Source organism: Marmota flaviventris, chromosome 2 (genome assembly GCF_047511675.1).
Source record: "Marmota flaviventris isolate mMarFla1 chromosome 2, mMarFla1.hap1, whole genome shotgun sequence".
Classification (NCBI taxonomy): domain Eukaryota; kingdom Metazoa; phylum Chordata; class Mammalia; order Rodentia; family Sciuridae; genus Marmota; species Marmota flaviventris.
In genome coordinates this window covers 46,636,781-46,660,242 of record NC_092499.1, presented here as the reverse complement: position 1 = coordinate 46,660,242, position 23,462 = coordinate 46,636,781, and the positions used below count along the sequence as shown (strand labels likewise).

At 38.6% G+C, this 23,462-nt stretch overlaps 1 long non-coding RNA gene across 1 annotated transcript in view; it reads left to right on the top strand.

Annotated features, from left to right (window-relative positions):
• Positions 1-23,462, top strand: part of LOC139703567 (uncharacterized) — a 121,647-nt gene that overhangs the window by 59,984 nt on the left and 38,201 nt on the right. Inside the window, exon 2 of the long non-coding RNA XR_011705784.1 lies at positions 13,616-13,744. This is a non-coding gene — a long non-coding RNA (uncharacterized lncRNA). The remainder of the gene's footprint in view (positions 1-13,615; positions 13,745-23,462) is intronic.

Sequence of the window (23,462 nt, the reverse complement as noted above, 5' to 3'; positions counted from 1 at the left end):
GACTACTGACATGAACTAAACAATCTTGGAACATCTTGCTGTTGATCACCAAATACACTCCCTCTCTCCCTTGGGCACAATTGGATAAACACTGCCAAATTCAATAGTGCTCCATTTTTCTGAACTCTGGGCAGACTGCCTTCCTTCTTTGGACACATTCTTTCTTCAGATATGTTAATCTTATTGATTAAGTTATAGCTTTCTTTTAGAACAATCACATTCCGGTCGTGTCTCTTCAGGCGGCATCCTGGACTCCTTAATTGGATTTCTTCATTCCTTCATTCAGTAATTCATTTATTCTATTCATGGGAAGCTGCGTGTTAGAGGCATCTACTAGGTTTTCAGTAAAACAGTGCCCTTTATATTCCTGGCCTTCAGTGCAGAGCACAAAGCGTGAGCCCCCGGGATGCACATGGGCGTCAGGGCACCAATGACAGGGAAAGGAGGACAGGAGTCCTGTATGCTCAGTCCAAACCCAGTCAAGGTGGTCAAGTTCTTGAGAACAGTCTAGTGTACAGGTTGATAGCTCTGGTTTTGGACTGAGGAAGACCTGATTTTGAACTTCCAGTCAAAAGAGTTTAGAGCACAAGTTCTTTCCTGTGAACCTTTTTGTTGAATGAGGGTAACAGTAGGACTTACCTTATAGGGTCATTTCAAGAATTAAAAGAAATGATGTTGAAAGGTGAGGGGTAGATGATCAGCAGATTCCCTCTTCTTCCTCCTCATTTAATAATAATGCAAACTCTGAGTCTGGATTTAGCCTGATCATTCTTTGGGTCCTCCTCTTCTTGGGATGTGATTTAGTTGATAGGGATGGGAACCTGAGAAAGACCTTGTAGACATTCAGACACTGGTTGCCTTTTTCTGCTTCCTCTGTTAGGAAATGCTTTGTGTTTTTAGGGACTCTGTTTATACAGGGATTATTTAGCATTTTTATTCTCTGAAGATGATGGCATAGCTTCAGTCTGTAATTCTAAAGAGAAGGTGTTTAGCTGTGCCTTTCTTTGTTTGTCGGGAACATTTCTGTAGATAAGCACCCTGCACAGTAAATAAACTGCATTGTTATTACATTGCCTAGCAATTTACCTGTAACAGACGGCTGTGGCTGCTATAATGACATGATAGCTAATCCATACCCCTGCATGATTTTATCTCCTATTGGAGGAGGCTGGCAAGTTTAAAGGGGATGCCCTTAAGGATCAGCTGGGGGAAACCAGTTCTGGTTTCTGTGAGTTTTTTTGTTGGAGGAACACCAAAAGTCCTATGCCCAGATTTGGAAAGAGTGCTTAATTTCAGGATCAATTACTTTAAGCTTCCCACAAGTAGGTTTTACCTAAAGCTGTGGCAAAGCAGTTTGATTTAATTAAGGAAGGCTCTCAGACCTTGAGTCTGTGGTTAATACAGAGGATAATTTTTTTCTTACTGCCTTAGAAGTTTCAGATATGCAAATAGCCTATCATCCAACTTGCTTTAAAAGTAAATAACAATTGCCTTTGGCAATTGACAAATAATACTGCTTTTGTTTATTTAACTCCCTGTATGGTTTTTGATAATGCCCTCAAAGGGATGCTATTAGGTTCAAGGGCAAGAACTATTTTATAGTGCTATAAAATTAGTTTGATGCTGTTTACCAAACATGGAGACAATTTATAGTGTCACTGTAATATTCAATGTAAACTACAGAATTGGACTTCAATTGTACCTTATTTCTTGGGAGTTGCCGTTTGTTTTTCTGACTGGTCTGGAAGCTTCTAGAAGGAAGGGATTGTGTTTGGACTCAGGAGACTGGGCCCCCTTCTGGAGCAGGTATCAACTTGGAGTTCAACCCAGGTTCCATGCCTGGCTTCAGCCATTAATAACCCCATGACCTTGGGAAAATTATTTACTTTTCTGTAACATTTTTGTTACTGCTGGGTGAAGCTTATTGGAGATATTACTTGAACATTTTTAGTAATTACTTTTCTAAATAGTCTCAGATACCTTTCACAGCTTAAATATTACTGGTAGTGCTTATAATAAGGAACAAGAATTGCTTCAAATTTGGGAAACTTCTCAGATTGGCACCAATTGCTTTTCCCCATTTATTCCTCTCTGACCTGTCTCCTGTCAAAGAAAATGTGTCTTACTTGTCCCAGTGATGAATTAGGTAGGGCTATTTCTTGCTGGTGGACTATTTATATCTCTCTAATCTGTCTATTTCTCTCCATCTCTAGCACCACCAATAGCTAACATTTATTGAAGGCTTACAGTGGGCCGGGTGCTCTACAGGCATGATCTCATTTAATCCCCACTAAAACCATTATTATTGCCATTTTACAGGTGGGGAATTTGAGGCTTAAAGGGGTGAAGCAAATTATCCAAGGTCACACAGCTAATTAGAGTTAGATTCCTGGGCCAATCTCTTGCCTAGATTTCTGTGGAGGTCTGGTAAGAGAACTGATAATGTCTTCCTAACATCTTCCTTCCCTCAAGTCAACTAGTTCTCTGCATGGAAACAAAGTGAATTTTTGAAAGAGGAAAAGCTAATGTCTCCTACCATCATCGTGTCCCATATTCATATTCTGCTTGACCTGGATTCTGTCTCATCTGGCATGACTCTCCCCTTGCTCTTTTCCTTTTGTGACTTTCTTCCCGATCTCGGATGTACCATCTCTCCTGCCCAACTCATCTTTGGTTCTTTCTGTCTGGAACGTTCCCCTTCTTCTCGTTGTCTGTGGTCCCAATCACATTTCCTCATCTATCCTTTCTCAACCTTCTCCAGCAAAAGAATTATGTTATTTTTTTTCTTCCTATTGATGTGGGATGTTGCTCACTTGTGGGTCACTTTTATCTCTCTACCCTCTACTGGTTCTTTGACTCAAAGACCAGTGTGTTCCTGACCTCAGATTAGGTTGGGTTCCTTGTTCATTGCTCTTATAGCAGATAAATGCCTTTTCTTAGTGGTATCTATCAGGATTTATAGTTACAAAATCTTTCTGTGCAGTTATTTGATTCATGTCTACCTGTTCTGCTCTGACTCGAAGTTTTATAAGGACAAAGATTATGTCCACTTTAGCTCATTTTGTATATTCAGTTTCCAACATAATGCTTGGCACATGGTTATTATTATTTATCATACTGAGTGAAAGCTGAGCATTAGGAACTGGGAAATGCTAATGATCTGTCCTGTGGTTTCTTTGCCCTCTCCTGCTATTGGAGGAGCAAGTAGCCTAAGTCTCTTTATGAGAATGTGTGTGTGCACATGCGTGCACATGCCTGGCCTGTGTAAGCAGGCCTGCAGATATGTGTGTGGCACGTACACACACACACACACACACACACACACACACACACAGCCTCCCTCCCTCTCTCCATTATAGGCAGCTGAACCAGGAAGGTGAAGAATATTTTTCATGGCGTTATTTTTATGATAATCTATTTCGATGGTTAATTTGGTTTAGGACACTGATTTATCACCAGTTTATAGATCTCTCTCTTTCTCTCTCTCTTTTTATTGTCCTATTTGAATTATAAGGATGGCATGTGTGAAATGGAACTTCTTGGCCTATTGTTCTGCTTCTCACGCAACCAGTGTAGTTCAGACAATAAAAAGATCTATAAAATTAATATATACACAGAGTGAGAGAGGAAAGAGAGGGACAGAGACAGAGAAAATGGGTAATGCTTTGGAATTGGATACCACATTTATCTCTCTCCGGTGAAGTTTAGAATTAAAATTTACAAGTGGAGGAGGCAGAAATGAGGTATGAAGGTGTTGTCCTCTCATGTGGAAAGAGGTCTAGTAATTCTAGCTTACCTGTGTTACACAAAAACATATTTTCTTCTTGCTTTTATCAATATTAAGAGCTATTAACAGCTGGGCTGACTTGAGAAGTATATTCTATGAAGATAGGACTTAAAAGAAAATAAATACCAAGCCACTTAGATTATAAATTATGTAACCCTTCAGGTATGTCTCAATGACATCACCAACAGGCATCTAAAATGGATATCTGCCTGTGAATTTTCTCCAGCACCTCTGTGCACACCTGGCACATAGTAGGTATTTGATGTATTTTTGTAGGATGAAAGTATAACTGAACAAGTACCAAGAAGGTATGGCTGGTTAACCTATATCCTGAGGTGCCATCCTAACCTCACTCATCCTTCACAAGAGGATTGGTCTTTTTCCCATGATGCCCTCTGACACATGACACCATTTTCTGGTCAACTCCTCCACTTCTTTTGTCTCTTAGCTTTCCTCTTGGATTTGTTACTCTTCTCATCCTAGCTATTGACCTGTCCTTTTCAAATAATGAGATGGAGAATATTCTAGTAGAGTACTCGATGCTGATAAAGTGCCTTGTGAGTAGAAAACAAGCAACAACCTTCCTACCTTCTGAGGAAGTATTTTGAATGACCAGGTGGCAGCTCCCAGATGTGATTTCACTTGAGGTTCTTGGATCGACTATTTATTGCTATGCTTGAAATGATGGTTATTATTGTTACAAATATTATTATGCTGAGGAAGCCAGCTTGCAAGCACAGACAGCTGCATTGTTTACAAACATAATTAATGAGGTGATTTTTAATATCAACAGCTCAGCACCAGCCTTTTTAAAGACTGTTTATGGCCTGGGCCACAGAGCCATTTGTAACTTCTACAGCACTTCTATGACGGGGCTGCCTCCAAGAGTCATTTCCTTTGGCCGGGACCTGGTTTATTTTATGAATGACAAAAATAAACCTCTACTTGTTGCTGATGAGGAATGGTTTATGTCTAGCAAGCACAGGCCTACCAGAAGATAAACACAGGAATACTTTTCTAAGAAGTGAAGGTGCCTTTCTTAGCAGCTAACTTCTGTATTTATACAAAAGTCATCCAACTGAGGTGGCTATCCGGGAGGACTGGGAAGGAAGGAATGGTACATTCTCTTTCTAAACATGGAAATGTGTGTGTGTGTGTGTGTGTGTGTGTGTGTGTGAGAGAGAGAGAGAGAGAGAGAGAGAGAGAGAGAGAGAGAGAGAGAATGTTGTATAAACACCATAATATATCAATACATGGAAAATGGATTATACTTCAAATAGGCTTTTGACACCTGTGGTGTAATAGCTGAGGACCCTTACATGAACCTCAAACTTTTTATTTCATTCATTTCTATATGGGTGAGGTCTTTGAACAAAAGATTTTTTCTCCAGTCTGGTCTGGCACAGACTTTTAAAATGGACTTCCAAGCCACCCTTCCTTGATAAGTAATAGGCTGAACTCGTCCTTTCATCTTTGTTTTGTTCCCTTGCCCTCCTGATTTTTAACTTTGAGGTTCTTTGGTGATTGATAGCTGGTGTATTCCATATTCAAAAGATAAGGCTTTTCCTATGAGGTGCTCACATCTAAGCCCCTACCCAAGCTTAGAACTGATTACCTTTCTAGGCTCTGCTGAGTTCAAAACCAAGAAAATGGATGCCAGTATGGTTTTCCTGGCTTGTTTTTACATTTTCAGGGGTTAGACAATTTAATAGTTTGTTTAAGCATCTTATCTTTTCCCCCATATATATTCCAAAGGAATTATTGTTCTATTCCCTCTTGACCATGGAATTGCCTGGTTATGCCTGTTTGGTAGAAGACAATAAGTTCAAGAAAAAAAGTAATAAACATGACCTGAGATAACTAAAGCCATCTTGCATTTTTCTTGTAATTTCCAGGCAAATGCTTCTAAAAGCTAGGATTTTTTTTTTAATCTCATCTCCAAGTAACCTTGTTTATTACCTTAATCAATAGTCCATTACAGGCATCTCTGGAATGGGTGATGAGAACTTAGAGAACACGGAGGCTTCATAACTTTAAGTGTAGAATAAGTGCTCATTGAATACAACTCAGCATTTACCAGTCATCTGGGATATGTAGCCCCCACCCTCAGGAAGCTCATCCTCTCTTAGAGGGTATAGAAACAAATACCTATGGGGGCTGGAGTTGTGGCTCAGCCGTAGAGCGCTTGCCTAGCATGTGTGAGGCCCTGGGTTCCATCCTCAGCACCACGTAGAAATGAATAAAGTAAAGGTATTGTGTCCTTTAAACTAAAGGTATTGTGTCCTTTTAACTAAAAAATAATTAAAAAACAAAACAAATAGCTATGATCCCTCTGTGTAAGTGCACTAATGTTCTTCTAAAGAGAGTTGTTTGGTCTATTTGACTGCTGGGATGTTCATTTTGCTGATTATACTAATGAGGTAGAGAGGAGAAAAAGAAGGTGCCTGAGGGAGCTAAACTGACTTATTTAGGAAAGGACATAAAGCCACCAGTGGGATAGAAAAGACTAAATGTAGAGAGTATGTGGAGGGAGAAAGGAGAGGGGGAGCTGAAGTTTGATGAAATAGAAAAGAGTTTGGGGGACCAATGTAATGGTGACTGGGATTTGGGAGGACAAAGAGATCCAATAAGATGTTTATTTATTTTTAAAAATTGAGATATAGGGGCTGGGGTTGTAGCTTAGTGGTAGTGTGCTTACCTAGCATGTGCAAGGCCCTGGGTTCGATCCTCAGCACCACATAAAAATAAATAAACAAAGTAAAGATATTGTATCCAACTACAACTAAAAAAATATTTTAAAAATTGAGATATAACTCATATAAAGTACACAAATGTTAGAGGTAAGCTGTTTTAGCCAACTATTTTGATGTTGTGACTAAAGGCCTGACAAGAACAATTTTAAGGAGAAAGAGTTTATTTTGGGGCTCACAGTTTCAGAGGTCTCAGTCTCCATTCCCTGGGGCTTGAGGTGAGGCAGAACATCATGGTGGAAGAAAGCAGCAGGAAGGGGAGAGAGAGAGGGAGAGAGGGAGAGAGGGAGAGGGAGGGGGAGAGAGAGAGGGAGAGGGAGAGGGAGAGGGGGAGAGAGAGAGAGAGAGACAAACACACAAAATATGACAAAATATACTCCATGTATGTATAATATGTCAAAATATACTATACTGTCATGTATATCTAAAAAGAACAATTTTTTTAAAAAGAGAAAGATTTTAAAAAACAAAGGACAAATATATACCCCAAAGCATGCCCCCAGGGACCCACCTCACCTACCTATAGTTATCACCCAGTTAATACAGGGGATTAATTCACTGATTAGGTTAAGGCTCTCATAACCTAATCATTTCACCTCTAAACCTTGCATTGTCTCACACATGAGCCCTTGGGGGACACCTCACATTCAAATCATAACACAGCTCAATGCATTTTTACGTTTGAATGCACTGGTGTAACTACTACCCACATCAAGATATAGAAGATTTTCATTATCCCTGAGTATTCCCTCATACCCCAAGGGTAATCATTATTATGATTCTAGCCTCATAGATAGAGTAGTTTGATATGTTTTTAAACTATATAGCTGTGGAGTCATGTAGTATGTGTTGCTAAGTTCTTTCACTTGGCATTATGTCTGTCAGATCTATACATGTTTTTGGATGTGTCATTAATCTATTATTTTTATTCTTGTAGAGTATTCCATTGGGTAAATATATCCCAATTAATTTGTCCACAGACATGCCCATTGTCCACATTAATGGCCATTTGGGTTGTTTCTATCTTGGGGACAATTTTGAACAATGTTGCTGTGAGCATGACTGCATGCATCATTTTTGTTTGGTATATATCTAGAAATGCGCTTGCTGGGTCATAAGATATATGTGTATATTTAGCTTTAGTTGGAACTGCCAAATAGTTTTCCAAAGTGGTTGCACCAATTGGTATCCTTTGCAGTGTGAAGTGCTTCATTTGTTCCACATCTTTGGAAAACCTTAATGAGAACTCTGAAGATGTGTTTCTAGATGTTATATACTACAACTTCCCCCTTTGCTGCCATTTAGGAGGCTTCAGGAAAAACTGTATTTAGAGTCAGATTTGTGTTGGATTCCATACAATTTCTGCCAAGGGCAACAGTCTCAGGTTTCCCTGGGTTTGAATCCTGGCTTTCTACTTACCAACTGTGTATTCTCCGGCAAATTAGCTTTTGCCTCCCTTCTGCCCCAGCCTTTTTTTTAATCTTTTTTCCTTTCCTGCTGGGTCTTTTATTCGTCATCTACAGAATAACAATCATAGAGTCATTGCATAGGGTTTTTATGAGATTTGAATGACATCATCTATACACACCCCTTTGCACAGGGTCAGGCGTGTAATTAGAACTCAAAAAAAAAAAAAAAAAAAGGCAGATTTTGTTGCTATTAACTGAAGTGTAAAAATTCCAAGGGAAAGGTCAAATATAGGAGGATGTAGGAGGATAGAGTTGGGAGACTTAGGCCAGCTCTCAACATCCATCTGGGGATACTGTGTTCATAGCTAACACTTAAAAGCTTGGGATTTAAAACAAAGAGGCAATAATTCCCTAGCATCATAGCTTGCTGCCCGCTTTCTGCATCCTGATAGGCAATTGTGACTTTTTAGGCATCGCGTTTTTAAGTTTAGCCTTTATAAAGACATGGGTGGGAGGAAGCCAACCTCATTATATGACATCATCAGCTACTATCACTGGGTAATTTTAGAAACAAGATTACAATAATTAGAAATATCTCAGAGGAGATTTGTAAGATGCAAGGTAATAGAAGAAAAACTTTAAAAAGAAAAAATAGGAGCCTATTTAATTTTATGGTTGACGCAACATGTGTGTCCTGCCAGAATAAATCGGATCATCTGATTTTCAAATTGCCAGGTCTATTGTTTCAGAAATAGAGGATGTAAATAATTTCAGTGCAATCTCCCGGATCTGGACCTCTCTCATCCAGAACTGTTATCAGCATTAGCATAATTTATGGTGCTATCTAATAATGAAATCACTGAACACTGATTGTACAGCTTCTTAAAGCTATAATTATTGCTCATTAGGAATGGATTTCATATTGTTTGCTCCTGGCACATAACAAGTTATTGAAAAGGAAAAGTTGTCAGTAGAAGTGAGAGAGACCAGGAAAGATACTTTTTTATTTCTGAATATTCTCTCTGATGAATCTTGTCTGAGATTTTGTCTCATAATAATGGAAAACAAATGGCCATCTTAGCTGCTGTTTACTGTTGTTTCTCTTCTGCAAGGAAAATTTTAGCTTTACATCTTACTTCTTTGTTAGTCTGTGAGGTGGTAAGTGCTCAGTAACTGTTCACAAGCTGAATGAGTGAGTGGTGACAACAATGAGGAAAGACAAAAGCTACTAGTCTAGCATATTACATTCTGAGCTTTGTCCAGTTCATACCATATACATATCAGTGCCCATGAAGTTCACCTAAGGGATTGGAGTTGGTGGTTTTTCAGAGGCATGAATCTAAAGTTTTAGGTTGTGTATCTCAAAATACCTTAAAGTACTTTTTCTAAAATCACAGAAGAATGCTTGACTTTTTCCAGTGTAAAAGATGATGAACAATATAAATGTAAACTGAATAAAGTATGAGAGCCCCTTTTAGTCACTCTGGTCGATCCTCTTCCACTAACAGACTGCATGAATGAATATGTGTCATTTAAACCCTGATATTTCTGGCAACATTGAGACCTCATTGCCCAGGATGTCATGGGAGGAGAAGTCTTCTTGTGTTTGGCAAATCACTGCCAGATGGACCATAGGGTTGGAAAGGTTTGGTCTTAACTCTGAAGATAGAGGTTTAATTAGTGAGTTTTTTTTGTTTTGTTTTGTTTTGTTTTGTTACTGGGGATTGAGCCCAGGGGCAATTTACCTCTGGCTTATACCCCCAGTCCTTTTTATTTTTATTTTGAGACATGGTCTCGCTAGTCTCTTGGATTACAGGAGTGTGCCACCATACCTGGTTAAGTGATTTCTATTGAATACAATGGTTAGGGAGAATTATACTTTTCAGCATGGAAGGGAGCTGTAAGAACCAAAATGTGAAACAGAGGTCACTGTCAAAATGTTCATGTTGCTAGGAATGGGGAAGTGAGCTTATCAAATAAGACTTTAAATTCATTGTGAACAGTGCCTTTGGCTTGTGACATCATCCACTTTAATAGAATGTAGCTGGGCTTTGAGACTGGTATAATGTATTTGACCTTCATAAGTTGAATGTGACTTTTCTGTTTGTCAATGAATCCGGCCTAGTGATTTAACCAACGCCAGACCAGATTTTGTAGTTGGCCTTTTCCTGCACAGTTTTAGCTTCCTTAAGTCTTTTGGCATGAAATCTGAAAGGGCTGAAGAAATCAAGTATTTCTTTAATAGATTCTTCTCTTACTTCCTGATAACTGTGCTCTCCTTTCTTTAAATACCCTCTTATCTAGGCCCTTCTAGTTCCTGAAAGTACAGGGAAAATGTCAGATATGCAGAAATAAAGAAAACCTTATTCTTTCACTGGAAATTTTCAAACTTTAGTAAAACTGTAGAAATGTTTAAATTGCCTTCCAATTTCTGAGAGAAATTGGTTTCCTTTAACGCTTAACGAGATAAACTGCAATTCGATTCAAGTCATTTTTCTGCTTCTCCTTGTTGACAATCTGAGCTCCGTTTTTTTGGTTTCCTCTTGCTTTCTGATTGACTTCAAGATTGCATCTAATCTTTTTATTTTATCTTGCACGAATGCAGCCTGCAATGTGTTGTGACAAGGAGCCAGACCTCCTATTAGCATATATTTATACCTTGCCGCACACAAAGTGGTGCTTGGGGATTATTAAACCAGGCTGGAGCTCTGAAGGCGCATAAAAGGCATCATATTCAGCCCTCCTGCCCAAAGGACCCTCTAGCCCAACTGTCTATCCACGTGGAGATCTAATTGTTTGTAGAAAGGGACAAATGAGGGGAGCCAAAATAGTGGTTGTAGACAAAGTTAATGTGATGGAGGAATTATCAGATAATTGCAGGCATGGGAAGACACAAGAGATGGTCATTGTCCTTGGAGACACCTTGCAGGAATTTTAAGGGCCATTCTACGAATCAGTTAACATGAACAAATTAGTCGACTAAGGAAGGAATTGGAACGTGAAACATTCTGGCAGAGGTTGGGAATGAAGAGCTAGGTGAGAGGTATTTATGATTCGTGGGATTCAGAATATGAATTTACAATCCCAGATGCTATGGATTGAGATTCCAAGGTAGGGTCCCTTCTGGGGTGACTTGAGGAGAGGTGATGGGCAATATCTTTTCCGGTTCTATTGTTTTTTTCCAAACATAGAAATCAACAGAAGCACGCACCAAACAGCATCGTGACACATGTCTGCACATTCTTTGGTGTTCCAGTTTTCTTTTAGTGGGGATTCTTGGGGCCTCCAGGATCTTAAGCCTTATGAATGACTAAACTCTGTCCCCTATCAAAACTGGCGATGATGTGATGTTAGTCATTCACACATGGGTTCGCCCTAATTTCCCCTCTGCTAACCATCCCACAGCACTTCTATTTTAAGCTTGTTTTCTCTAATTGCAGAAAGACAGGCTTTGTCTGCACTGAAAGAAATTTTGAGCATTAGTAAAAAGTGAAAGAGACAATTTGGGGGCAGGAAGGGAGGCCTTTGGAATGCTTTGCATGCTAGGGAATCAGTCCAGAAAAGAAAGTACTTTTCCTTTCTTGCCTGCCCAATAGCTCTTGCCCTCCTGGGATGGTAAGTCCCAGGGACTGTTCTTGGGAATTGGTGAGTTTTGCAAAATTTTTCATTATGCTATACATCTCATGATCTTCTATACATCTATCTTCTCCAATTGTCTGTGATCCCTCTGGGGACAGGAACAGTGTCTTTCCATTAATAGTTGGTGGCTGATACACAGTTTTTGAGCTATACCTTTAAATACTTCAACCTTTGAGATAGGAAGCTATGCCTGGTCAGGTCATGTGCCTGGAGTATACCAGGGTGGGCTTGGTCCCACTTTGTCTTTCTACTTTTCCAGGTATGTGGAATTGCAAGTTGACCCTCTTTGGGGTCATCTCTCAGGGCCAAGGGCTGCTGCCTTCCAGGCCATGCCTGCTTTATACTCTTATTGGTGTCTGATTATCTCTGCAATCTATGTCCTGGGATGGCCGGCATGTCCCTTTTTGGACCTTTCTTCCCCCTCTGTGGTAAGATGAAGGACCAAGTTAGGCAGAGGTAATAGAAAGAACAAACAATCTACTTTGGCTTTGCCTAATTAGGTCTGAGTTGCTTAAGAAGAAGGAACTCAAAGTATTCAGAAATTATTACTTTGCATTCTTTTGTATACACTTCCCTTGGAGGGCTCAGGGGTACAGGGTAGCTGGGCTAAAGTTGGATTTGACCATGGAAAATGTGCATTTATCATAGGCATAATTCCAGGAAGGAGAGAAATGACGAGGTAATAACTAGATATGTTAGAGTTGCTTCACTTAAGGCCAGACTTTGTAGAAATGACAACCTTGAGATGTATATAGTAGAAAGGAACAAGAACAATTTTATAAGTCATGTGTAAACATGAAATTCATTAGACATTTTGGAATTGGTGTATGGAGAGATCAGAAGAAGAGGAGAAGGCACAGGTTCTTATTCAGGGGAAGACAGAGACACTTACTAGTGTTAGGAAAAATGGGTATAAGTACTGGTTAAGAAGTTGGAGCAGCCACCACAACAATACCTATAGGATTATGACATTGAAACCAACAGAATGTAAACTATTTAGAGGAAACCAAGGAAAGGAAATAAATAAATAAAAGGAAAGCATGGGACATGGCACCATGTAAGATAGCACATGTTAATGGAATAATATTTATAATCCAGATACATGGCTTAGTGTCACCAATCAAAAGACCTGTTTTTAGAACTGAGATCTAAATAATATAAGGATCTAAAACAAGGCTACAGAAGGAATGACAATAAAAGAATGGAAAAAATATACCAGGCATATAAGAAGTAAAGAGATCATAGGTAAGTACTCTCAGTACCAATCAAATAGAATTTAAGGTGAATAACATAATAAGGGACAACAAGGGACATTATATGTTGAAGATATAACATAGTAAATCACGAACATATATGCTTTTAACAGTAAGACCTGAAAATATGAAAGGCAACAACTGATTGACCTAAGAATGAATGTAGGTAAAACAATGATGGTTAAAACATAAAACAAAAACAGAAACAAAAAAACCTCTTGGAAGCTGATAAAACAAATAGAAAAGCTACAGAACAAACATCTAAAATATGTGATTTTCAAGCAAGTATAAGTCAAATAGGAAGCTTAACAAATTTCAAAGGATCAACTTTGTAAGACTCTATTTTTTGACTATAGTGTGCTATAACTAGAAATTAATAGTAAAGGGAAAGCTAGATAGCTAACTAACTAAATGACCTGAATGTTGGAAAACTAAAAATTTTATCTAAAGATTTCCACAAGTTTTTATATATAAAAACAAAGTCAAGAACTCTCCCCACTTGCTGTATTAAGACTGTATTATTTAATATATCTTTTTGTCTAGTCTCTGGTAAATTTATTTTCTGGGTTAGAGGATGAGAAGCTGTAATAACAATTGAAACAAAAGGAGAAGAGGAAGAGGAGGAGGAGGAAGAGGAAGAGGAAAAAAAGTAGAATCAGCCTCCTCTCCTATATAGACATAACCTCTATAGTTAATGGGAAATTTGGGGGAAATGTGAAAAAATTGAGGATGCAAGGCAATTCCTTAACTGAAAGTTGTTTCTCCTAATTTTGCCAGATGGTTGGAAATGTACAGCAACTGGAACTACTACATCCTTACTTGGGAGTGTGATCTTCAGAACTACCTCCTGTTCACCATGATGTTCACAAGAGAAACCACATAGAACCTTAAGGAGTCAAGAGGAAGGTAATAATTGCTACATATGTGTAGCTTATTCCAAAGATCCCAGGTTAAAGGACAGTACTGGATTGCAGGTATTTTAACATTTGTAGAGAGCCACTGATGTCATCTCTATTTGTCTCCCAGCTGATATGACCATGGTAAGTGTGGGTCACTTACTGATTTCAAACATTTTCCACTGGGAAATGTAGGGTAGTTACAATTTTTGGCATAATAGTGTAGTGGGCTAAGTTTCTGGGAAACCAACTCTGAGACAGAGTCTGAAATATGTGAGACTAGAATCAAAAAATGCTCTTAGGGTCAACCCTTGTAGAAAGAAAGAGAAAGAAGGGAAGAAAGGAGGATCAGTCAGAGGAAGAAACTGACTGTGGGGAACCTCAATAGAACAGATGTGTTACAGAAGTTTCCAAGCTGGGATAACCCTGTAGACTTGTCTCGGATTGGGGTGAGAGAGCTGGGATTTTCTACTCAACAACTAGTAGTCATTGCACGGGGCCTGTTCTGGAAAGGGTGCATCAGCTTGGGCAAGGTGACTTTGGCTAATGCAATGCCCATAGTGAGAATAAGAGGTAATAAATCCTTCATTCCTCAGGGAAGACATGGATGCCATCCACGCCCTCAGTGATACAATTTCATATCATTTTGATTCCTAACTATTTTTTGTTGCTGTTTTTGTTTAGAAAAGTGAAGGGTCGGAAGGAATCAGGTGAAAGCCTAGCACTTGCTCTTACTCTGGGCATAGTTTGAGGACAATGGCTCTATGAACATGAATTTAAAAAACTATGCTTTATAAAGCTGTAACATAGGAAGTTCTAGAATTTTTTCTAAGACCCTCTTGTCTGAATATATCACTAAGTGTGGGAATATGCTTCCTGTTTTTTTTTTTTTATCATATGGAAAGGGAAAACATGAAGAAAATCATAAAAGTTTCAGGTACTGTGTTCTTTGTCAAACCATATTATTTTATAGATATATATTTTTGAAAGGATGTGTGTGTGTGTGTGTGTGTGTGTGTGTGTGTGTGTGTTGAAAGAATTTTAAAATCCCAATGACAACTCTTCGACTTATTTTTTAACCTCAGGCTAATCAAGGATGATTCAAAGATAAAAAGAAATGTAGTTTATGGCTCTTTGAAAGGCTTATTGCTAATTCTATTTCTTACCCCATCTCCCTACTTTTCTTTCTACCTTAAATCCAGCTGAACTAAAGGGTGGAGAGAGCAGAGGGGAGGCCAACCATGAAACTGACAGTGTGGAGTGGGGTAAGAAACACAGGACAGGAAGCACATTCTATCGATCTGGATGGATGGAGGACATTGTCAATGCCTGGTCTTTCTGGGGTTGCCTTTTTGATGAAGATTTTTCTCTACCCCTTGGGTATAGCTAGAATGTGCCCCAGCCTGTGGAGACAGATCCCAGCAGTTAGTGCATCTACCCATCATGGGTAAAGCTTCTCCTCAGAGCGTGGAGATGTGGGGGGGACTAAGCACATGTGTTCTGGAGTAAGACCATGCATGTTCAAATACCAACTTCACTTCCCGCTTGTTTTGTCATCTTGGATAAGGGACTTAACCTCTCTAAGCCTTAGTTTTCTCATCTATAAAATGGGTTGATAATAGTACCTCATAGATTTTGTTGTTGTGAATTGAAAGAATTAACTCTTTAAAGTCATGTAGAAAAAGTATTTGATAAATATTGGCTATTATTTACTTTTGGGGGCCATATTCCCTAGATTTCTTGTACTTTGATACATTCAGTATCACACATAAAGCACTTCTACACCCAAACCTCCCACTCAGGCTTCAGGGTCAGAACATTCTTAGCCAGTACCTTCTCTGCACATAATATTTGAGCAAGTGTACAGAGGTAACCATATATTCTTACTACACACACACACACACACACACACACACTCATACAAAAACATACACACACATATGTATATAAGTATTAACACAAATAATTTCCCATCTAATTATCTTTACATATAATTATCCATCCTCATAAGGATTATTTCTATTCCTGACCTACATATTGAGGTCATTTCAAAGCTAATAAATTCAAGGTGGGATCCTTTGTTAAGTATATATTTCCCCCCCCATTCTCTCCTTGCTTCATCTTGATTATCTGGGAGATGAATTTCTAATTTAAAAAAGGGGGAGGATGTAGAGGTAAGGACCCTTGTATTAGGCCAAAATTTCCCCTGATACTTTAGTGTTGATGTTTCTCAACCTGTTTTTTTTTTTTTTTTTGGTCCGTCTTTTTTATTTTCCTTTAAGAAAAGAAAGGAGCTAAGATGGAGAGCAGGCTAGGAGACTCTAAAGAATAGGATTTATTTTTATCAATTTGGAAACAGAACAGAATGAAACAAACATGGGAGTCACTGATCATGACTTCATTTGGGTTGAACTCTGAAGCCCAGGAAATGTGCAGAAACATATTTCCATTTCCACTGATAATTTTATACTTCTCTTAATAGTTGCTTATTTACAGACATAATTATTCCTTTAATTAGCCTAGAGATTTTTCTCTCTCTAAAATATGTGTTAACTAATTGATTATTAAGCAAGTGTTTTTGTGCCAAGCACTGTCCTAGGCACCAGGGATCTAGCTATGAGTGAACAAAAACAGATGTCAAAGAGGTCAAAGTTCTCACAGTATTTATATTCCAGTGGGAGGAGACAATGCATCGATAAACAAATACGTATTATGTTGGCTGGTAAAAAGATGGAAAAAGAAAGCAGGTAAGACAAATGGATAAGGAAAATAAAATAAATAAGAAAAATAATCCCCAAACTAAAGCTGGGCAAGAAGTTAGAGAATGATAGTTGGTGGTGACTGTGTGTGATTTTGAGTGGTTGTTCTGGGGCATCCTTTCAGAAAGGGTTTCATTTGAACTAAGACCTTAACACAAACAAATTGTTTTTTTTTTGTTGTTGTTGTTGTCACCAGGTGAGATTTTTATCAAGAATACCTGGAATTTCCTTGGTATCAAAAATTTAGGAACCATAATTTCCCCTATATTGACCTTGATCACATCTATAGCAGAGTTGTAACGTTCAGCTTTCCATTTAGAATATGTTGATAACCATTCCGACATTAGAAAATTCCTCTTTTCTACATTCATTCTTTATCTCGTCCTATGAAAGGGCAAAATGTAGGAACAAGGCCAAAAATGGCTTATTATTATAAATGTTCTTAAGTTTGGATATGGAAATTTAGTGCCTAGAGCTTTCATATTTGTTTGAAACACCCATGCCCTTTTTTTCCCCCTTCATCTTTTTTAAAAGCTAAGATTCAGAACTGCAGTAACAAGAAGGAACCAATTTGGGGGCATTGGAACTAGCAGTTCCAGTGACATTTATGAATTTTCTTGTTTGATCCGTGTAAGTCTGTTCCGGGGAGGTTACATAGATCTGAGGTCTGGTACATCCTTCAAACTTACCTCCCTCTGGTGGCCACTTTAACACCTGAAAATCCCCATGCCTTTCCATCAAAGTCTCCATAACGGAGACAGAGGGCCTGCTGAGTTGGATTTTTATGGTAAATTCCTTTTGTATTGTATGTTTATGTCTCATTACACCTTGAATTTTTACTATGTTGTTCTCCATCATCCCAAACACATTCAACCGAAGGCTGATTTTTTTTTTTTTTTTCCTGCTGTGATACTCATGTGTCTATGACAGAAGGAAGGCAATCATCTGGGAATGAATGGACCTTTTAGACCTGCAGTTCACATTCCAGTTTTATCTTAGGAGCAGGCAGCATGCCCAATTTATGCTGTGCCTTGTTTCTAGATTATTTTAGCTCGGCTAACGTCATTTTCAGTGGGTGAAAGAGCTTGTCCTATATTTCCTGGCACATCATATGGAGGCCTAGAAGAGGAGAACGTGCTTACATTTCTATTCCATGGCCACCAGATGGGACCCTTTCCAGGGATGGTTTGAGAACCATTGTAACAACAGGTTTGATGATGGTGGAACAGAGAGGTGCTTGCTGCTGGATGACAGGGAGGACACACTTTATTATTATTTGAAGCTTCTCTGACCCCAGTCCCAAACTTCCACAACTGCTAAGGAAATATGCAAGAAAAATTTATTTTTAAACATGAGGAGAGTAGGAGGCTCTATGCTAGGTTTATAGTGGGGTAGGGAGAGGATCCATATAAGCATCCCTGTGGGATGTAGGGTGTAAACAGAACAAATGTGGTAAGAACAGGAGTGAAAGCAAGAAATAATAGAGAAGTAGAAAGGACTATGGAATCAAATATATCCCCCAATTATATTTGAGGAAGATTATTCTTGAAGAGGAGAAATTCTTGTAATTGCAGTAGATGAGGTATAGAAGTGGTAAAGGAAGTAGAGATAAGGGAGGAGGCAGCGACATTGGTGGAGGTGGACAGTATACTGGAAGTGTTGGAGAAATTGAAAGAAGGGTGAAAGAGGTTGTGGAGGGGGTAAAATTGGTGATGGAGAAACTTGTGGTGGTAGTCAAAGTGGTAAAGCCATCTAGGTTATACAAATATCCAATCTTTATACAAGGCAGAGTGAAATAAGTACCCCAGTGCACAGGAGAGCATGCAACCACGTGAAATACTTTTTAATTTTTGTTTACCTTGAGTGTTTAGATATCATTAATTCCATACATTTTTTTCACTTTCAAGTCTAAAATTTTTCTTATTTTCTTAAGTCGCTCAGAGAGCAGCTGAACATTAGTGCCCATTCATTTTACTCTGAGCACCTTCTATCAGCCAGACTGGACCAATCATAGACAACAGAAAATGACAAAGACATGGTTTCTGTCTTCATTTAGGAAACAGACCTGTAAACAGAACATAAAGCAGTGAAATTAAATGTAAGGATGGCAGAATGATAGACTTTGCAGAGAAATGACAGACAACCAAGGTGGGGAGTGCTGGGCCAGGGGAGGTTTCCTGGAACAAATAATAATCTGAGGATTAGAGAATCGAGAATTAGTTGGTTGAAGGGGAAGATAAGTGGTATAGGCCACACTAAGGAAGAGAGAAACTGTTTGTGGTAAATATGTAGTTGTAAATAGTTGTTCAGCTTCTACTTTCTCCACTTCAACATGGGAATGTTCAGTTCCTTGCAATATGTTGGGATTTAGAATCAAGTTCAAAAGCATCTGTGGTTCCAAAAAGTAAATTTTAAGTGGAATGAGGAACTTCTGGTGCTTAGTGGTGAAGTAGAGTTTTGTTTGCAAGTAGAGACAATAAGAGCTAATCTTAGAGCTGGTGCCCCCAAATTATTCAAACCTGCTCATTCTCTTGGCCTAGGAAATGAATGGGAAGACAGAATTTAAGTGATTTTTTCCTATGGGGGAGCAGGATGAACAGTGTTTAAGCTGGGATAGATGAGCAGCATGTAGCATCTGTGTGGAATGATAAATTACTCACTCTGAGAAGACCTGATATGCAGGAAAAAGTCAGCCAAAAATATGAGTCACTCATTTAACCTCTTGAAGAGATGGAACATACTAAGATGGGGAAGGTAATTAGACTCTTCAAGATTGATGGAAATGAAAAACAAACTAAAAAAAAAAAATACAACACACATGCATTTTTGATCAAATTAAAATATGAATTTTCAAACAATGCATGGTTGTTAGACAAATGATTCAATAGAAGTACACAAATATATCTGAATAGAGTTTCAAAAGCTGTGTTTTAAATAGGAAATCTTAAAGTCTATGAAATTGATTTCCTGGAATGAACACTGCAAATGACTCTTCAGAGATCACAGACGGGGGATTTCTCTGGGCCCTGAGGTGCCCTGCAGAGGAATTAGTGCATCTCTAGTTCTTGGTGCTTCTGTGGTGAACAAAAGGAGATGCTCAAAGAGGCTGGATGGTGGCTTGATGTTTTTTATGCAGAATTTCCAAATCAGAGTGGGCACCTCCTATCCAAAAGATTTGCTGTTTTTTTGCCACCTACCCTGGAAAGCAGGACATGGATTGCATAGAATAAAATTTTAGAAGCTGACCTCTGAACCTCATATTTAAATTCATTTCTGGCTTATTCTTTCCAAATAGCAATTGAGTTTAACTATTGTGATTTAGCCATCTGCAGTCCATGTTTATAATTGTTCACACTATTATTGTCTCTGAAATTTTCACAGTTAATATTATTAAGGGGTGGATATATGATTTCCTGTGTGGTTCCATTCACTCTTCTGGCCCATTTTGATAAGAAAGTGCCTACCTGCTGCACCAAGGAGCTTTTATTGGCATTTTGAATTTTCACTGGTAAGCAAATAATATAGGAGAACAGAACCACTCCATTGGTAGCCTTTCAGATACAGAATTCTGTTTAATTTGCAAAAACCCTTTATAAATTCTAACTATTAACTCAGCCTTTCTTGCCTGCCTTACAAAAGCAGCTCTTAGGAAATAAAGCATTTGGGACCCAGTGGGAAAGATTCCAAGCTCATACTGCCAAATCTCCTGAGTTATCCTGACTCCCACCTGAGATTTTGGGATTTTCTATTATGAAAGGGGGAGGGAGGGGTCAGCCCCATCTGGAACCTAGATGAGAGAGTAAATAGACTTGTCTGTTTTTCAAAGATAATTGTGGGTTATGAAACAAAGCTAAGTAGGTAGCAAAATCCTACGCAGATTACAAAAGTGATTTTATATCTCTGCATTAGCACACGTAATTTTAGGCCCTGAAGCAATGTCTGGTGGACCAGTCAAACTTGCTGGGGCAATCAGTTAATGAATCCAAGAGAAGCAATGGTTGGAATTAGATCATGGATTATGGATTCCTAAAACTGGAAAGGACTTCCGAGATTTTTCTAGGCAAACTCTTTTGCTTTATAGTTGAGGAAATAGAGGCCCAGAGAAGCACAGTTATTTCTAGTGGTTATCCTGATTTCCAGCACTGTGCTTTGGTGTGGGATGACCCTCAGCTCAAACTCAATTTATTGCTATATGTATTCACTGTGTCTGTTCCTCAGAACATGTGTCATGAGGGACACATGACTCATGACTCCTCACAGCTAATCCTGCTGTTCAAAGATCACAAAGCATCTTGTTCTCATTAGTTCTGGTCATACCTCTGGTAGGTGGGCAACATTCTCCATGATTGACCCACAGTGTCTGGCTCTGCCATTAGTCTGAGGGTGGGTTGAGGGGATTTTGGGAGACATTTCCTAGGCTGGGACTTTTCACCTTAGACTTCCTTTTCCTTGGGATTCTTTCTCAAGCTGAGGGAAAGAGTAGTCTGACTACAGGATTTTTGTTTTCCCGAAAGGTTGACAATAGTGATGAAAGTCTTGTTGAAGTTAATTTAACTCTCTGAGCTTTTGTTTCTTCTTTGTGAAATAAGAAAAAGAAAAAAAATATATAATTCACAAGGTTGGTCCCAAGTATAAGGGACGCATTTAAAAAAATGTTTATTTTCTCTTTTTGTAACAATTTCTGAATATTATTAGTTTTTGATTAGTCTAAAAATAATTTCAAATTTTCTGTTTATGAAGATAATACATCTTTAGTAATGAAACAATGCTGAAAATTATGAAATTCTTTCAACACCTACAACCAGAGAGAACTATTGTGCCTACTTTTATAATATTCTTCCAGTTATCTCTCTGGGTATCAATGTCTGTATTAGCATTTATAATGTTGCATAAAATGCAATCATAATATAGACAGTTTCTCAATCTGCTTTTTTGCATATAGTTTAACGAAACTGTTAATAGATACTTTCTAACAGTTCTGGGAATATTTAAATCCCAAATGCAGGAAATAAGGGACAATACCAGGTAAAACTTCACTATGACCTGATTGGCACTCTTCTCTTCAATTGGCCCTTTCCTCTGTTCTCCTCAATTAAGACAGAATATGCCACTGGACATATACAATGCGTTTCTTGGATTTGCAAACATTTTCATTTCCCCTAACAAAAGCCAGGGTAAATAAATGTCATATACTACTATAGTTCCCTATGGAGCCCATAAGATCCCCTTAATCATATCCTTCCTCTATTTTCCAGGGGATGAACTTTCAGGAAAGGCATAGATTTTTTTTTTTTATATATACTTAAGCTCATTGGGTTTTGTTGGCCTGTAACTATATGTGATGCCATGTTTTATTTAGTTTGATCTTCTTGGTGTCCCAGTGTCTTGCCATTATTAGACAGACAGACTGATATTGGCCACACTCTGTTCTTCATTTGCGTCTCAGTTTTGTTCACATTCCCAGTGTCTTTGGGACTCTGATAGTGGTGATATAAGTGATGACTTAGAATCAAGCAATGTAAAGGCATGCAGAGTGATTCTGCCTGGAATTATCATCTGTTGTTGCCATCAACCCATTCCTGTGAGTACCTGTTAGTAGAAAATAGTGCTAATTGAAAGTCTTTGGGTATTGGGAATTCTGGGTCATAATGGGCAGGTGAAAAACTTCAGTATTAAAAACTTGTGTAAGAATCACACTTCCATGCAAAAGGTTCTCATCCATGAAGGGAAGATATTAATATTCATGTGGTCCCAGATCACCAATATAATGTGAAGGAGACTTTCTTATACTTTGAGATCCTCTGATTAGAGCTGGCAATTTAAAAGTAGCATTTTCAGGCTGTTTTCTGTTTTGTCATAATTGGACCAAACTCTCTCCCAGCGTCTATGCATTTTGGTTTCTCTTCAGCCTCCTGTCTCCCCACCACAGGAGTCTGCCCTGATTTGTTCATGCCAGATGTATTGAGGTGGTTTTTATCAGGCAGCTTTCAATTAGGAAATGGTGGCGAGCGCGCCTACTCATTTCTCACCATCTCCATAAGGAGCCACTTTAACTCTGATGCAGTGATGCAGGGCTTCTAACCGAGACCTCAAGGGGAAAGGCCCCATCACTAATCTTATGTGCTCATCCAAAACAGAAGGCAGTGGTGATTTGCAATCAAGGCTCACTGGCACCTCAGTGATGGCCCCTAGAGGGCTCTGCCAGGCCCACTGTGAAGATGGAGACATTTTAGAACCACTGGAGTGGTTCTGGCGCTTCTGACCTTGTGCCAAGTTTCTGTCATAACTGGAGATTAGACATGTTTTCATTAGGAACATTGGGGAATTAATAGAAAATAGATTCTTGACTTTGAAATTTACCTTGCTGAATTTGTCTTCCAAGAGAAAACCTTGAATTTATGTGGCGTCTTCATTCCAAGATTGATGATGATGACGATGATGACGACGACAATGATGTGTGAGGGTTTTCCTTTGCTGATTATTCATGTTTCTCTCCATACAGAACCTCTGTATGAGGTTGACTGGCAGAGCTGGAAAACAAGAAACAGATAAGATCCATGCTTGGAAAATTCTGGAAAACAAAATGGGTTTTTCATATATTTATATTCATGCGTTCTTATAAGTGAACAACCCAGAACTTCAAACTAAATTTTGAAGAAATTATGACCAAAAAATTGATGTTTTTTTAAAAAATTAAATCTACATATATGTAAAGCACACTAAATTTACTGAGACAAATTTGAACTAATTTCCTTCCTTCCTCCCTCCCTCCCTCCCTTCCTTCCTTCCTTCCTTTCTTCCTCCCTTCCCAGGACCTTGCATTTGCTAGGCAAGTACTCTTCTACTGAGCTACACCCCCAGGCCCTGGAAGCTTAAATTTTAATTGTGCTCCCTCTCTCTTTTGTTTAGTAAATGGACTAAAAGCAATTACTTGAAGACCAGGAAAAGATAGCTAGCTTTTCCCTGCAA